This window comes from Mobula birostris, chromosome 2, assembly GCF_030028105.1.
Source record: "Mobula birostris isolate sMobBir1 chromosome 2, sMobBir1.hap1, whole genome shotgun sequence".
Taxonomy (NCBI): domain Eukaryota; kingdom Metazoa; phylum Chordata; class Chondrichthyes; order Myliobatiformes; family Myliobatidae; genus Mobula; species Mobula birostris.
The window spans coordinates 117403472-117415969 of record NC_092371.1 but is presented as its reverse complement, the minus strand read 5'-3'; the positions used below and the strand labels follow the sequence as shown (position 1 = coordinate 117415969).

Genomic DNA, 12498 nt, shown 5'->3' with positions numbered 1-12498 from the left:
ACTGTAGTAACTGATTGGTCATAATATAATTTGTGGTATTCTGACTCTAAAACTGAATCAGGCTTGCACTTATAGTAAAGTATGATTTCATTTATGAGTTTGTATTTTAAAGTAAGTTTTTGATGAATGATGTTTGCCAGTCGATTGTGTGTGTGTGTGTGTGTGAGAGAGAGAGAGAGAGAGAGAGAGAGAGAGTAATCAGATTGTGTTGAACTGCTACAGGATCCTGTAATCTGCTGGATTTTTTCTGTTTTTTTCTTGGATTTTCTACATTTATCATCTTGAATTTGCTGGACTGTTAATATATAAAAGTTGTTACTTTTTTGTGTTCCTGTATTTCTACAAGGAATCCTTCTGTTCCTGGGAAGAGGTCTCCAGCTCTGAGCCAGCCATTCGACATTTCCTTGTTGACATTTTGTCTGCTCAGATCATGGGGGTGTCTTCCATGGAGGGTCATGCTCTTCCATTGGTTCACTTTTTTTTTCCAATATTGATAATGTCTTCATTTTTCTGGGTTGTGGTCTCATTTAAGTTTAGTGGTATATACTTCTTATCAGAGTTGCATATGCCCGCGTGGAATGCGGATCCCTGTTTCTGTTGATGAAAGTGTATCCTTAGAAGTTTTATCTGACTGTTGTGTAGATTTTTAATGTCTGTTATTTCTCTTCTCCCTTCTGTCCTAAGTAGTGGTAATCTAAGCGCATTTGAATGCACTTAATGTTTTCTGAAATTTGTCATTTTAGTTCTCATCTTTCTTTGTAAATTTTCCAGATTCATTTCAGAGCAAGGCATTATGCCAAAAGAATATGCTGATATAGGTATAACTTTACTGTAAATCTCTGGCAGATTTTCTTAAGCCTTGAAGTAAATTCTGTTTTTATCACATTATGATCTATTTTCTTTGCTTATTGATATCCCAGATACTTATACGTTTCACATTCACCCATTGGTTGTATTGTATCCCGCTGCTCTGTTTTGTATTCAATTAGCTCTATTGCAACTTACTTTATGTTTAATGCTCTGCATTTATGCAGTTCAAAGTTTATGTTTATATCCTTCAAAAATATTTCAGCTATTTGAATTAATTGCTTTAGCTTAACTGATGAAGGAGTATATAATTTCAAATCATCCATGTATAAAAAGGTGTGTTAAGGTACATACTATTATTATTATTATTATTATTATTATTGTGTTCTTTATCTTCTGTGTTTATTGTGCTGCACTAAATCCGGAGTATCAATTATTTTCTTCTCCTTTCACTTGTGCTCAGGAAGTGACATTAAACAATCTTGAATCTTTATAAAGTACATTTATTTTACCTTGTTTTGTAAGTACTTTGGAGATGGACAAAGATGCCAAGCATGCATACAGGGGCTATTTATTGCTTAGAACATCATGCTCTTAGTGATCAATTGCTGTAATGATGGCATTAATGCTTGATTAAATGGCCACAGCTGCTCTCTGGTGACTTTATTTATCTTCACAATATCAATAACCTTTCTACTTTTTAATGAAGTATTTAGGATGATGACATTGTTTCCCATTAATTTTCCAATGAAAAGCAGAATAGTTTTCATAAATATTTTTTATTAATCTTCATGGTGGTGAACACTAAAATTATACCAGTAAAAGTAATAAAAGGGAGAGTGGAAGGAACAATTATCACTCAAAAGTTAATGGCTGATGCCTACATTTGAAGTCTTGCATCCTAAAGAAATGAATGTAGAGGCAACGGATGCACTGGCTGCCAGCTTCCCAAGTTCCCTAGATTCTGGAATGACCCCAGCAGATTTGAAACTTCAATGTAACACTTCTATTTAAGAAAGGAAAAAGACAGAAAGCTGATAAAAATGGGTCTGTTATTATGAAATTAAGCAAGTAGTACAGGAATAGAACCAACATGGTTTCATGAAGGGAAATGATTTTGAAGAAATTTGTTGGATTTCTCTGAGAATTGAATGAGGAAATTGGATGATAGGGAATCAGAATAAATAGCTTTCCTGGCATTCTAAAAGGACTTTGATAAAGCGCCATATTAAAAGCTATTACACAGGAGATTTGGGGGTAATATATTTGCATGCTTAGAGAACTGGCTAACTAACAGAAAAGAGACTCAGAATAACTAGGTAATTTTTAGGTTGATAAGCTGCAATTAGTGGTGCAGAACAGGAATCAGTGGCAAAATTCAACTACTTATTGTCTGTATTAACGAGAGGTGAAGGACTTGAGTGTAATGTGGCAAAGCAAGTTCTGGAAATGATATAGTCTTTAAAGGGTTATACATAGGTTATGCAAGTGGGAATAGACTTTGTAGGTGAAGTATAACGTGTGAAACTCTGAGGTAATCTACTATGGTAAAAATAGAACAGCAGAGTATTGTGTAAATGCAGAGAACCTTCAGATTGCTGCCACACCGAGGAGTTGGTGCCTTCTATATGGAACAAAGATAATCAGCATGTGTAGCAAAGCAAGTAATTAGGAAGGCAAACAAGATGATAACTTTTATTGTTGTGGGGGAAGGACTATAAGAGCAGTAGGAGTAGATTCTGTGGGTGTAAAAGAAACTCCCGGATGGTTTGTTGTCTCCCAGGGTCAGAGATGTCTCAAACTGGATCCACAACATTATAAAGAGGGCAGGTGAGCAGCCAGAAGTCGTGGCACATTTTGGTATCAACATCATACAGTCGCAAGATAAAAGTTTGTGAACCCTTTGCAATTACCTGGTTTTCTGCATTAATTACTCATAAAATATGGTCTGATCTTCATCTAAGTCACAATAATAGACAAACACAATCTGCCTAAACTAATAACACACAAACAATTCTACTTCTCCTCATCAATATTGAGTACACCACTTAAGCAATCACAGTCTAGGTTCAAAAAAGTATGTGAACCTCTGGGGTAATGCCTTCCACAAAAGCTATTTGGAGTCAGGTGTTCCAATTAATGAGATCAGACTGGAGGTAGGGGTTCTAGAGGCGTCCTGTCCTATAGAAAAGATACACAAAGTCAGGTTACTGACACAGCCTGCTCTTCTCAAGGAACATCTGTTTATGTGCACTATGCCTTGATCAAAACAACTTTCAGAGGACCTTAGTACAGGATTCCCCTGCTATCTGAATGTAGAGTGTTCCTATGAAACCGTTCGTAAGCCGAAATGGCATAAAGCGAAGAAGCAATTACCATTAATTTATATGGGAAAATTTTTTGAGTGTTCCCAGACCCAAAAAATAAACTACCAAATCGTACTAAGTAACACTAACATATAGTAAAAGCAGGAATGATATGATGAATACACAGCCTATATAAAGTAGAAATAATGTATGTACAGTGTGGTTTCACTTAACAGAATCGGGAAGTTTGAGCCAAAATCGATTTGTTGAAAAAAATCGGCACGTACATGCATGTGCACATCACGCATTCGCACACACCTGCCTGCACAAGGCTTCATGGTCATGGCAGTCTTTCTCGGGGTAAACACAAGTTTAAAGCGAGTGTGTGGCGACCCACTTTCTAGCACACACGAACCGGCTCACAACAGCGCGCGCAGGCAGAGGACCGGCCCCAAAAAGGGCACCAGGCCATCTTCACCAGCAGGGGGAAAATCCCGCGCGCAGAAAGGGTCTGGGAATATGCATTCCCCACAGCAGTCCCGCCCAGGGAGGGCGGGAACGGGAAGGCTTTAAAGCAGGCCGCGTAGTTTGAATAAATCTCTTTATCGCAACTCCAACTCACCGACTCCGTGTGGTAATTCTAACGTTGTGTGTAGCACACCGCTACATTTGGTGACCCCGACGGCCCAAACGATATTTGGGCCAGAGATGACAGACGCTGCGTCTGTTCACGCAGTTTCATTACAACTGCCAAGCTTTTGGCCGCTGAGATCCCGTCTGTGGTTGGAACGAGCAGAAGCACAATTCCACATTCGGCAGATAACCTCGGAATCCACTCGTTACTACTACGTGCTGAGCTCCCTCGACCAGGAGACAGCTGCACAAGTTGAGGAGTTTATACAGTCGCCCCCGGAGGACGGCAAATACACAGCATTCAAAGCCCTGCTCATAAGGACTTTCGGACTCTCACGGCGCAATTGAGCACGCCGCTTAATGCACCTGGATGGTTTGGGAGACAGGCCGCCATCGGCATTAATGAACGAAATGCTGGCCCTGGCTGAAGGACACAAACCCTGCCTCATGTTTGAGCAGGCGTTCCTAGAGCAACTGCCTGAGGACATACGCCTGCTGCTGTCCGACACAGATTTCAGCGACCCCCGGGAGGTGGCGGCCCAAGCAGATGTGTTGTGGAATGCCAAGAAGGAGAGAGGGGCGTCCGTCGCACAGATCACCAAGCCGCGTGCCCAACGGCAGACCAGACCAGGCCCGGCAGCAGAGCCCAACGAACAATGGTGCTTCTACCACCAGCGGTGGTGCACAGAGGCCCGCCGCTGTAGACCACCCTGCAAGTTCCCGGGAAACGCCAAGGCCCAGCCGCCGCCGATCGCTATGGCGGCTGGCCATCAGGACAGCCTCCTGTACGTCTGGGACAAGCAGTCGGGACGCCGATTTTTGGTCGACACTGGAGCGGAGATCAGCGTTTTACCTCCAACGAGTTACGACACCCGCAACAGAGAACCGGGACCCACCCTGAGGGCCGCAAATGGCAGCACAATACGCACTCATCACCCCGTTCGGACTTTTCGAATTCCTCCGAATGCCGTTTGGTCTAAAGAATGCCGCACAGACTTTCCAGCGGCCAATGGACGCGGTGGGACGCAACCTGGACTTTGCATTCATCTATTTGGACGATATCCTCATAGCCAGCAGTAGTCGGCAGGAGCATCTGTCCCACCTCCGCCAGCTCTACTCCCGCCTGAGCGAATTCAGCCTTACAATCAACCCAGCCAAATGCCAGTTCAGACTCGATACCATCGACTTCCTGGGCCACAGGATTACTAAAGACGGGGCAACCCCGCTGCCCGCCAAGGTAGACGCGGTCTGCAACTTCCCCCAACCCAACACAATCAAAGGCCTGCAGGAATTCGTGGGTATGGTGAATTTCTACTACCGTTTCCTCCCCTCAGCAGCCTGAACCATGCGCCCCCTATTCACTCTGATGTCGGGTAAGGGCAAGGACATTCCCTGGGACGAAGAGGCCACAACCGCTTTCGTTAAAACCAAAGAAGCCTTGGCAAACGCCACGATGCTAGTGCACCCCAGAACGGACGTTCCTACTGCCCTCACGGTGGACGCATCCAACACAGCAGTCGGTGGAGTGCTGGAACAACTCATCGAGGGTCGCTGGCAACCCCTGGCGTTCTCCAGCAAACACCTACGACCACCTGAACTCAAATACAGTACTTTCAACCGGGAGCTATTGGCACTATACCTGGCAATCCGGCATTTCAGGTACTTCTTAGAAGGTAGGCCCTTCACCGCGTTCACAGACCACAAACCGCTTACCTTTGCGTTCACTAAGGTGTCCGACCCCTGGCCGTCCCGCCAGCAGCGACATCTGTCCTACAGCTCCGAGTACACGACGGACATCCAGCATGTCTCGGGAAAGGACAATGTTGTGGCAGACGCACTTTCCAGACCGACCATACAGGCTCTGTCCCAGGGGGTGGACTATGCAGCACTGGCAGAGGCACAGCAGGCAGACGCTGAGATCCCCAGTTACAGGACTGCAGTCTCCGGTTTGCAGCTCCAAGACCTCCCCGTAGGTCCAGGTGAGAGGACCCTACTATGTGACGTCGCTACCGGCCAACCCCGCCCCGTCGTCCCAGCAGCCTGGCGCCGGCAGGTTTTCGAATCCATTCACAACTTAGCGCACCCCTCCATCAGGACAACTGTCCGGCTGGTCTCCAACAGGTTCGTGTGGCATGGACTGCGTAAACAGGTCAGTGAATGGGCCAAAACGTGCATGCAGTGCCAAACGGCCAAGGTGCAGCGGCACACCAAGGCTCCGCCGCAGCGGTTCGAACCCACCCGCCGGAGGTTCGACCACATTCATGTGGATATCGTGGGGCCCCTGCCAGTGTCACGAGGAGCGCAGTACCTCCTAACTATGATAGACCGGTTCACCAGATGGCCAGAGGCAGTCCCGCTCACCGACACCACCTCCGAATCCTGCGCCCGAGCATTGATCGCAACCTGCGTAGCACGCTTTGGGGTACCGGCCCACATTACCTCCGACAGGGGCGCCCAGTTCACCTCCAGCCTGTGATCGGCTATGGCCAGCCTTTTAGGATCGCAGCTACACCACACAACTGCCTACCACCCACAGTCGAACGGACTAGCGGAGCGTTTCCACCGTCACCTGAAATCAGCTCTCATGGCCCGCCTGGAGGGGCCTAACTGGGTGGACAAACTTCCCTGGGTCCTGCTCAGAATCCGCACGGCGCCCAAAGAGGATCTGCACTCCTCGTCGGCCGAGTTGGTGTACGGCGCACCCCTGGTCGTCCCAGGAGAGTTCATACCAGCCCCAAGGGGGCAAGAGGAAGAACCCACAGCAGTCCTGGACAGACTACGTGAGAGGCTCGGTAACCTGGCCCCCATACTCACTTCACAGCACGGACAGGGCCCGACCTGCGTACCCAAAGACCTGCAGAATTGTAAGTTTCTTTTTGTACGACGGGGCGGACACCAGGCACCGCTACAGCGGCCCTACGAGGAGCCGTTTAAGTGATCAGGAACAACGGGTCCACGTTTGTGCTGGACATTGGGGGGAGGGAGGAGGTTTTCACGGTGGACCGACTCAAACCGGCCCATGTGGACTTGGCGCAGCCAGTCCAGGCTCAGGCACCGCGGCGCAGGGGCAGACCTCCCAAACAGAGGCCGATCCAGACTGTGAACATTGGGGGAGGTATCGCTGGTTCTGGGGGGGGGTTATGTGGCGACCCACTTTCTAGCACACACGAACCAGCTCACGAAACAGCGCGCGCAGGCAGAGGGCCGGCCCCAAAAAGGGCACCAGGCCATCTTCACCAGCAGGAGGAGAATCCCGTGTGCGGAAAGGGTCTGGGAATATGATTCCCCACAGCAGTCCCGCCCCAGGGAGGGCGGGAACGGGAAGGCTTTAAAGCAGGCCGCGTAGTTTGAATAAATCTCTTTATCGCAACTCCAACTCACCGACTCCATGTGGTTATTCTAACGCTGTGTGTAGCACACCGCTACAAGTGTCTTTTTTCGTAAAAGTGAAAATCCTTTCTCGGTTAACAAAAACAGGTACTAATGTAAACAAAAACAGGTACTAATGTAGGTCTTTCGTAAAAGCGAAATGTTATAAAGAGAACATTTGGAAAGTGGGGGGCACCTGTACTGTAGAGATCCATGAAGCTGGAAAAGGCTACAAAGTATCTCTAAAGACCTGAGTGTTCATCAGTTCACAGTAAAGCGAAATTCTGTACAATTGGAGAAAATTCAGTATTGTTACTACTCTCCCTAGGAGTGGGCGTCCTGCAAAGATCAGACCAAGAGCACAATGTGCAATGCTGAAGGAGGTGAAGAGGAACCCAAGGGTAACAGCAAAAGACCTGCAGAAATCTCTAGAACTTGCTAATATCTCTGTTCATGTGTCCACTATAAGAAAAATACTGAACAAGAATGGTGTTCATGGAAGGACACCACGGAAGAAACCACTGCTCTCCAAAAAACATATTGCTGCATGTTTTAAGTTTGCAAAAGACTACCTGGATATTCCACAATGCTTCTGGGACAATGCTCTGTGGACAGTCGAGACAAAAGTCAAACTTTTTGGCAGAAATGCACATTGCTATGTTTGGAGGAAAAAGGGCACTGGACACCAACACCAAAACCTCATCTCAACTGTGAAGCATGGTGGAAGGAGCATCATGGTGTGGGACTGCTTTGCTGCCTCAGGGTCTGGACAGTTGTAATCATTGAGGGAACAATGAATTCAAAATTATATCATGACATTTTACAGGAGAATATCAGGGGTAGTGGTCCATCACCCGAAGCTTAATGGAAGCTGTACGATGCAACAAGACAATGAATTGAATTGAATTGACTTTATTACTTACATCCTTCACATAAATGATGAGCAAAGATCTTTACGTCTCCACCTAAATGTGCAATGTGCAATTTATAGTAGTTTGTAATACATAGTATGTACATCAGGACAGTCAACATAGCATAGAAATACAATTGTATTAGCATAAATTAATCAGTCTGATGGCCTGGTGGAAGAAGCTGTCCTGGAGCCTGTAGGTCCTGGCTCTTAAGCTACAGTACCATTTCCCGGATGGTAGCAGCTGGAACAGTTTGTGGTTGGGGTGGCTCAGGTCCACAGTGATCCTTCGGATCCTTTTTACGCACCTGTCTTTGTAAATGTCCTGAATAGTGGAAGTTCACATCTACAGATGTGCTGGGCTGTCCACACCATTCCCTGTGATTGAGGGTGTATTTAAGGCAGAGACTGATAGATTCTTGATTGGTCATGGCATCAAATGTTACAGGGAGAAGGCCGGAGAGTGGGGCTGAGAAGGGGAAAACAGGATCAGCCATGATTGAATGGTGGAGCTGACCCGATGGGCCAAACTCTGCTCCTATGTCTTGGGACTATGTTTGCAAAGATAAAACACAAGGATTTCAGGTAATGAAGAAATGATATAAAAGAACATGCTAGAACATATTTGGTGTACATGCTGCCACGTTTGGTACTCATATGCGAAGACAAGATCCTGTACTCACTGATTATTGCCCGTTGATGATTTCACAACTGCAATCCAGCATGCCAACAGCAGAGTTTAAACTTACTGCCATTACTCACTAGTAATACTAGCGGAGTCCTCAGCACTGATGCTTGGTCACTGATGTAAAATTGAACTGCTTCCCTCTCCAATGTTCCTGCCTGATCTGTTGAATCTCAAGATTGATTTGTCCCTGATTCCAAATCAATTTCTCCCTTGTTTGCATATTTAATTATATTATCAACATTAATTTTTATGTCTTTGCACTGCGCCTGTGCTTTAAAGTAAGTGATAAATAAAACTGATTCTGTCACTGCCGTGTTGGAGTGAACAAATTGGTTTGCTTATCTATTGCTTAGTATCTATGATGCTGGACTGGTCATTGAATCATACAGGCCAAAATGGGCCCTTTGGTCCAACTCGTCCATGCTGACCAAAGTACGTGCTTAAACTAGTTCCATCTTGTTGCTAATATTCCTCTAAACCAGGGGTTCCCAACCTTTCTTATTCCATGGACCACTACATTAACCAAGGGGTCCATGGACCCCAGGGTTGGAACCCCTACTCTAAATTATCCTTTTATGTACTTACTCAACTATCATTTGAATGTCTTTAGAGGTTGCAAGTTCCAATGCTACCATGATAATCTGTGAAACTGAATGTAAAAAATATACTTTGGGGTTAGTAACAGAAAAAAATTACCATTTAAAAAAATAACAATAGGCATTGAAACTATGGAACTACGACATGGAAAATAATTTATAAAGATGGAAGTATTTAGATGTTTTGGATAGATTTGGATAAAGTTAGAGGTCTTTGGAATTATTTCTTGAAGCCAATCGATAACTTCAAAATTTTCCATCCAGATCTTAAATAGATCAGAAAATCAAATCCATGAATCATTGGGTTGTAAATGGTCTGTGGAATAAATTGCCTACATGTGCTAAGTGGGCCTTTATGTTCCTAATGTTAATCCCACACACAGTATTGAATTTTACCCAGATGTGGAAACGAAGTATAATTACTTCAGTGTGAAATACTTTTCAAGCATTTTCTGTTGCTTTTGATTTAAATGAATTAGCTGTTCATTTTGAATCGGATATGGAAAGAATGATAGTCAAAATATTTTCCATTTGAGATGAGAGAAATCCTAATTGAAGTGTAATATATCCTGGAAAACTAGATATACTCAGATCCCACATAGCGCTGATTTGTTACAATGTGGTTATCCAATTCTTTATTGAAATTTTAAAATATGCTAAAAACTCATTCTAAACAACACTTAAAACTTCCCACGAGCGGCCACCATTACAATATACCTTCAATCAGCCAATGAGAGCACTTTACATACACTTGGAGCCACTCACAGCCAATCACATATGAGTTCATGATCTGCCTCCTCCTCACGTGTAAACATTCTTGCTCCCTCGCTAATTTATTCCATATTGTCTGAAAAACAGCCTGCAACTACCACTGAGGCCAGTACATCTAAGAAGTCTCGGAAAAGTATTAGCATGGATGTGGAACTGCAAGCATTTGGAAGCTATTGAACGTCAGATTGATGTTGGCGCCTGTTTGAAATTGGCTACATCGACGATCAGAACAATTATATAAAAAAAATGCAGACAAGATAAAAGCCTCTGCAACGATGACCTCAGAAGTTATCATCAACGAAGGTGACTCATTCAAGGAGCCATTTGCTTGAAACAATGGAAAATAGACTAAATATATGAATGGATGACCAAACAATGATATGTACCCCTAAGCCAGCTGATAATAATGGAAGAGGCAAAAAGCATCTTCAATCATATTCAAGAAGGAGATATGTTGGTAACATTCACGGCCAGCAGTGGTTGGTTTGATAGATTTAAACAGCGCAGTAACCTCCATAGCATACGTATCTCTGGTGAAGCAGCTAGTGCAGACAGTAAGGCAGCCCAGGATTTTCCTGCAACGCTGAAGCCATAATCGAAAAGAATGATTTCCTCCTAAGCTTGTCTTCAATAGTGGATGAAACAGCCTATTTTGGAAAAGAATGCCTTCTTGTACTTTCATTTCCCAAGAAGAGAAACATGCACCTGGGTTCAAGGCTACAAAGGACCAGTTAACTCTCTTGCTAGGAGATAATGCTAAAGGTGACTTTAAGATTAAGCCTATGATTGTGTATCACTCTGGAACAATGAAAGGCATTTTAAAGCCAAGTCTACTAGTGATTTGGAAATCAAACAAGAAAGCCTGGGTGATGATTGATGTTTTCCAAAGTTAGTTTGTTTCCTAATTTTGCTCAGCAGTGAAGCGGTATTGTGAGGAGCATAACCCTAAACCTAAAACATTGTTAGTACCTGATAATGTCCCTGGCCACCCTGAGAATCCTGACACGCTTCGGACCTGCATTCCTGTAGAAGTGGTTTATTTTCCACCCAACACCACTTCATTACTCCAACCAATGGATCAAGGAGAAATATCGAATTTTAAAGCCTATTACCTCCGTCGCACATTCAAGCGACTTCTGGAGGAAACAAAAGGTAAAGACAAACAATCCGTCAGACAATTTTGGAAAAAACTACAACGTCGTGAAAGCTATAGACAATATCAGAGCAGCCTGGAATGAATGGAGTGTGGAAGAAGCTACAGCCAGAAGCATGCAATGGCATCCCAGGATTTCAGGCAGAACCAGTCATCCAAACATCGTGGAACAATGAAGTGGGATTAGAGGATAGAGCTTCGAGAATGGGCAGAGCAACGCATCCTGGTTGAAACTGAGGACACACTGATGGAGAAGAGGAAACACCAGCAAGGAACCTCACCACAACACTCCTCAGCATTATTATCACCACGATCACACAAATCTTGGACCAGTTCTTCGATAATGACCCTGACTGGGAGCGAAGCAATAAGGCAAAGAGAGGTATTCTCGACATGATTTCCTGCTACCGAGAACCGCCTCATGAGAGGAAACTTACACAGCACTTTACCTCCCGGGGACACATCCTCAATGTTAAGCAGGGTCAGAATGTATATTTTAATCAGGATTCAACAGTTACAGTAATTTTAATCAGATAACTACTACACTTTCATGAGTTAATTACTGAATATTAATTATCTGGAGTTTTGCTGTATTTGAGGCATAAACATTTCCAGAAAATGGGAAATGGCAGGAGAGCCAAAGAATCATTACAGTGCAAGAACCATTGTATTTTTGTAAAATAATCACATCCGTCCCTTTCCTTGATCCTTCTCCATAAATTATTTTTCAGGTGACATCTGCTTGCTTTTTGAAAACCCTGACTGACTCACTTTCTATGCCCTTTACAGACAGGAACCCTGTCCAAACCCACATCAGACCTTCTGATGAAACATCAACAATTCTTTTCCCCAGCATCGATGCTACTCAATCGACTGAGTTTACTCGCAGACTGTTACCCGTGAAGGAACTGAATGTTGAGGTTGATAGAGAGGATGTTGTTCACAGGGTCAGCTGCTTTGTCTGAATAGCGAGAATCTCCACATAAGTAAAGACGGAGATGAGGAGAAACTGCTTTTCTCAAAGAGTTGTGAATTTGTGGAATTCTCTGCTCAGGGAAACATTTGAGGCTACCTCATCAAATATATTTAGGACACAGTTGGATATGGTTTTGCATAATAGGGGAATTAAGAGTAATGGGGAAAAGGTAGGTAGTTGAAGCTGAGTTCATGCCCAGATCAGCCATCATCTTCTTAAAGGCAAAGCATGATCAATGGGCCAAATGGCCTACTCCTGCCCTATTTCTTTTGATCTTATGCTGGAACAG

At 44.4% G+C, this 12498-nt stretch overlaps 1 protein-coding gene across 1 annotated transcript in view; it reads right to left on the bottom strand.

The window, feature by feature from the left end:
• The window catches only part of mrps5 (mitochondrial ribosomal protein S5), a 142505-nt gene that overhangs the window by 18536 nt on the left and 111471 nt on the right, over positions 1–12498 (bottom strand). The gene's annotated exons all lie outside the window — the stretch shown is intronic.